We start from the raw sequence: 6,213 nt of genomic DNA, 5'->3' as shown, positions 1-6,213 counted from the left end.
TATCTCTCACGTCTCTACAGTTCTCTGGTATCACTAGGTACCTAAGCTTTCTTTTTCACCGCCACACACACAGTCTCCACTCGTCTTTCACTTTGTCTTTCTCTCTATGGTCTTTCTCTCTATGGGATTCTCTCACACACCATATATGTCTCTAGATATGACTCATACCACTAAAATTACTCTCTCTCTCTCTCCTGTAGACACAACATTTGTTGTGGTCTCCTTTTTGTCTCCATCCCAGACTGACATTATTCATTTGTTTACCGATCAGACAAACTCCCCCCCCCTCTCTCTCACACACACACACAACTCCTGCTTCCACTCCCCTTCTCGACTACCGTATCTCTCTCTCACACACAAAACTCTCGCTTTCACACCCCCGACTCGTATTTCTCTCACAAATATTTATCGACTAGCCTCTGATAGGTTTATACACCCGCACACTCGTTCTTCCACTATCGCATACATGTCTCTCTCCCGCTCCTTGTATCTATGTAGATTTTTTCCCTTCTTGAGACACGCCCTCTCGATCGTGCACACACACACTATCGCCTCATTTTAAGCTGATACCTCTCGCACACACACTCTTTGTGTCTTTGTCACACATGCACTCCGTCCTCCTCCTCTCTCCCTCCCTCTCTCTCTCACACACACACATGGGCTTTTTGCAACAACTAGCAAGATGCCCATCCGTTGCATGAAACATCAAGATGCATTTGTATGAGTAGTTTATCTTGTGGGAGAAAAGGATGAACGAGGGAAGGCCTTGTTTGCAAATGTGGAGAGGGGTGTGGGTATCTTTTTGCAAAATTTCCATAGTTTCCTTCCTATCCGTCAGATATAGATCGGACAACCTATATTGCAGGATGGCAGGCACACAATCATCATCGACTATGCTTTTTATAAGAGTAGGGATAAAAAACAGAGTTGGTGATGATGGTGGGCCTGCCATCCTACAATGTAGGTCATCCGATTTATATCTGACGGATATGAAGGAAACTATGACAATTTACCCGCAATCCTCTCCACATTGCAGATAAGGCCTTCCCTCGTTCATCCTTTTCTCCCACAAGATCTTGATGTTCCGTGCAACGCATGGGAATCTTGCTAGTAAGAGTAGAAATTAGACATATACCACTTCTCGAATCTTCAAACCAACAACATTCCTCCCTTATCTCATCAAAACCGCCAAAGGAATATATTTTGAGTGAAACATAACATATTTTTAGTGATATACGTATTTCAATACTAGACTTTTTTCTATTAAATCGGTGAATATGTATTAATCTACTTTGATTGTGTGGCAACATATTGGCACATTTCTAGTAGTTATTATAATTTTTTGGACACCAGACAAACGGTGGAGTACATATACGAAGAGAAGAGGCGCACACACGCACTCGGTCTATCGCTGTCTCGCACACATGAGTGTTATGTAAAGGCAACATTAACAAATAAACCCTAAAACCCTAGGTGCACGATTGCTGCATTCGCGGGTACCTTTGCAGGAATAGTCAGCTCACGTGATAATTTGATCCGTAGGAGTTGATGGTCGGGACCACAGGTGAACGACTTGGAGGAGGTGGCTCGCCAGTTGCCACAGATCGAGTAGCCACGTTTAAAATGTCATTTTTAGCGGGGTTAAGAGTTCCGATTTTCAATGGCGCGTTATAAGTACTAAGTAGTTTTTAGAACAATTCGTATGGAGTGAAAATGGAATTCATAGTACCAAGTACCTCCTTGGCGTATGGTTGTATGGGTTTATGTTGCGAGATGTTGAACCTGGTAGTTCTAGGGCAAATACTATGGTTTAGATTTAGATGCTGGTTTTCAGTAATGAAAATCGGAAGGGGGAAACCCTTCTTTGATTGAAAAAAACTACTACCTCCGTTCTGGTTTACTAGTCCCCATCGTATTTTGGGTCAAAGTTTGTCCACGAATTTTACTTGTAAAATGTGAATGGAAAACGAGATTTTGTTATACCCAAACAAAAAAGGACCGGAGGGAGTGATTGCTCTGACACGGACGCGGCCTCTCATAGCGCAGGCATTGAACCGGCGCGCCGGCCAAGAAGGCCCCACTCGCTGTAGGCCCGGCTGAACATGCCTCCTCACTGCATGCAACCGGCTTCAGACTGCCCCGCCTGCCTTCATTGAATCCGCGCGTGTGCTAGGAACACGTCCTTTCGCGAGCCGGCCGGCATTCTAGAACACAAAAAATGACCAAAATATAATTAATTACGCATGGTCTTGACTTGTTGTGCTTGCACTGGTAGCAGGAACTAGAGGTTTTTCTTTATTTATAACTCGCCTCACATTTTTTTGGCTTTGAGTGAATCATGGTTGTGGACATTATGTATGAAGGTGCAGATATCTGTGAACATATGAGTTTGATGTGGAAGTTGAACTTGGAATGTCGGGCTTGCGCGTGAACTATACCATGTCCAATGCTTCGTCTGTTATTGTTTGGAAAGTAATTGCTGTTATTACACGACCCGAAAAAATATATTTTGTGCCACATCAGTAGATGCACGGATATCACAACAGGCATGCTGACTGGATAAACATTTGAACCTAGCTATTATGAAGGAAATTTTGTATTGACAACAGTTTTAGATAGCAGGAGACGCCTAGCCTTCTCTGCCTCTGCTAGCTTATTTCTGGCTTCTAGTATCTGATTGCTCTTTTCGCTTCTTCAGGAACTCAGCTACATTCTCAAGGGTTGTTGCACACTTTCTTTCAGCCTTTACTAGAGCCACGAGGACACGAACAGCTAACGACTCCACCTGGCTTGTGTGTAATCCAGCATCTGGGAATTTGCACCTTGTGTCTAATCCAGCATCATTAGGGAACTGGCAGCTTGTGTGTAATCCAGCCTCATTTTGGAAACAAGATCTCGAGGTTGACCATACTTCCCTCCTCGCAGGAACTGCATCCTGACATGAAGTTACTTCTTTTTTAGATTAATACTCAGAGCAACCCAGATCCATTTAGTAGAAGCCAGATAAACAGAACTCGGAGAAGTGAATTCAAAAGGAAAAATAATATAAAAACAGACTACAAGGTGAGAGCACCCACTTCCTACATCAAGCTAAAAACGAAAGCATTAGCACGATTAAGACTTTTCTTATTACACATCGAAGAACACAAGGCTTAAGAGAAACAGAAACTACAACACATACACATCGAAGAACACGAGGCTAAACGAAAGTAATTGAAAGGTTGTTACTTACCAAAGCTCGTTTTACAGGTTCGGTGCAGCTCCTCTTTAACTTGCCATGCTCCTTGAAGATGTCCCCAATATCCCGTGTTTGGTCTTCATTGCTCCTCTGCATGTTCGCACTTGTGGTTTTAAAATCTCAACATGGCAAGAAAAATATACTACTAGTAACACTCGCGCATCTTGTGGGCAACATTAGAGCACTCGTCTGCCACGTTAGAGCATCTCCAACAGAATCGCAACGCGTGGCACTTTAGAAAAGCGTTTACAGTGCTTAGATTGAGAAGTAGAGAGACTAGAGAGTAGAGGATAGTTCTCAGCATAGATAGATAAAAAAAGATAATGCAACTACTCCTCGTCGTCCGACTCCTCCTCGGCGATGTCCACCTCTGACGTCTGACTGTAGGTGTGAAGATACCGATTGTCGTCGAATTCCCAGGGCGACGCTGCTCCTAGCCTCATGTTGAATTGAGCGTCGGCTCTTCGCCTACGCTTGTCCTCGTGAAAGGCGGCTCGCTCCGCCCTCATCTTATCCCTCTCTGCCCTCCTTTGCGCGTAGAACTCGTGCTCGTTGATGATGTCCTGCGGGAAGCGTTGGCGCCACAGCGCCATGGCTCCCTTGTCCATCTCGGCGATGCCGAGACGGTGCTCCCGCCTCTGGTTGTCGCGACGATCCTCGTTGGTAATAAGCCGCGGCAGAGGTGTGAGCTCCTGCGCCCGCTCCCGCGTTGGCACGTTGGGGAAGTTCAATGTTCTATGAGGCCACCGGAGGTGCCACGCCACCGCGTTGTACGCGCGGGCAGCCTCGTTGGTGGTGTCGAAATTGCCGAGGCCGAGGCGCATCCCGTGGAACCGGATCTCAATGGAGAAGCCGCCGGAGGGGCGCGCAGACGCCGCGGTATCCCCAAGTTTCCCGATGATGCGGCAGCATGGTGGCGTGGCGGCGGCGAGGCGAGAAAGAGCGGGGAGAGAGCGGTGGCGAGGCACAGAGCAATGAGAGAGTGGTGGCAAGGCACACAGCGGTGGGAGGGCGTTGGATTTTATAAAGCGCGCCAAAACTAGCGCACGCCCGGCCACTTTTTCCCCCGCGCGCGCGATCCTTTCCCTACGTCTCTGCTATCTCTACTCTCTTCTCTATTGTTAAATTTATTTTATATTTAATATTTATCTCTACTTCTCTATTGTCTACTTTTTTTCTCTATACTTCTTATAAAAAACAAAGTTGGTGATGATGGTGTGCCTGCCATCCTGCAATATAGGCTGTCCGATTTATATCTAACAGATAGGAAGGAAACAATGGGAATTTTGCAAAAAGATACCCACACCCTTCTCCAGATTTGCAAATAAGGCCTTCCCTCATTCATCCTTTTCTCCCACAAGATAAACTACTCATACAAATGCATCTTGATGCGTGCAACGCATGGGCATCTTGCTAGTTCTAAAAAACTTTCCATCATTTGCCACACTACTGGTTGCGGATGAAAAACCTACCCAAGTAGAGCGCGATACAGGAGCGACACACAATTACAAGCTGATATTCTGTTGGACAATGGAGGCTATAACCAATTACTTTTATGGGAACAATAGCACCCAGGAAATTTGAAGGGTAGGTATGAACAAAATTGGAACTGCACATGTACTGCTAAGTGATTCAATACATGCATTACCAATCGAGGAGGAGAACGATGGTCGCGACGGCCTCTGTGAGTCATGGTCGGCAACGGGAGTCAGTTCAATGTCCACGACAGTAGTGCTTCTGCGCTTGGCGTCGGCTTTCGGGAAGCATATCCGAGACCATGGAAGACGGTGCCGGGGAAGAGGCTCTGTGTATGACGACGACGGTGGACCGGCTCTAGTGAGGCGTACGAGGTCGTTGATGAGGCAGATGCACTGTGGTGGACGAGTGCACCGATGTAGAAGGGGAGGAGCACGAAGGCTGCGGTGCTGTGGGGAAGTCTATTTTGCGGTGGGGATAGAAAATGGGGAGTATTCAGGTGTACTACTTTGGGTGCCGGGGTGGGGTTGGCTGGGTAGGGTGAACCTGAAGTTACGAAAATAACCCCCTACCAAGCGTCATCCATAGGCCTGTTCCGAAGGCTATGATGGTAACTTCCCACTACTCGAATCAGGGTTGCCGGAGATTTTCCCGCCGACCTCAAAATTTTGTGACACTGAACTCCCCGTGTGGCGTGTTGGGTGATTCGGCTAAGCAACTGGCGAGTAGGACTAGTAAACTCTGCATATTAGGTTTGACCGAAGTCCAACTTCCTAAAGTTTGACCAAGTTTATGGAAAAATATAAACATTTACCATAACAAATATGTATGATGTGAAATTACATTCAATAATGAATCTAATGGTATTTATTTGTTATTGTATATGTTAATATTTTTTGTTATAAACTTTCTGTGAGTTTACAAAACTTGACTTTGACCAATGCTAATGCGCGGACTTAAATAAAAACGGAGGGAGTACACATTTATTTTCTTAGTTTGTAGTGAACTAATCATTTGTTGAAATTGTGAAATAAATATATTAGGCTACTGACTTCGAATGTAATGGTCTATACAATTCAATAGTTACAATCATTGTCGAATTCCAAGATGCATACGAGGTCTATAGTACTTCACAACATGCTCAAACTCACATAATCCCAGTCAAATGAGAATCTAAATGCATTTCATAGTTATTACTTTGTAGGATGCAGCAAAACCAACCATAACTCTACACCAGCCATTATAAAAGCAATATTTTGAACATATCCCAATGTGTGAATGAAACGTGCAGAGAGAGCTTGCGAAGATGGAGCAGATAGGGCGGGAAAGATTGTATGTATGTGGACGAGAGAGTAGGAGACAAACCTAACGAGATAGAGAGAGATAGAGAGAGAAAGAGAGAGAGGAAGAAGTTAGGTCTGTGAGAAAGATGGAGACATGTAATATACGTGAGATGTGTGTGCATCCGGATACTGTACACTCGAAGGAGAAGAGACAAC

The sequence above is a fragment of the Triticum aestivum genome, chromosome 1B, assembly GCF_018294505.1.
Source record: "Triticum aestivum cultivar Chinese Spring chromosome 1B, IWGSC CS RefSeq v2.1, whole genome shotgun sequence".
NCBI classification, from domain to species: Eukaryota; Viridiplantae; Streptophyta; class Magnoliopsida; order Poales; family Poaceae; genus Triticum; species Triticum aestivum.
This window is presented reverse-complemented; position numbering follows the sequence as displayed.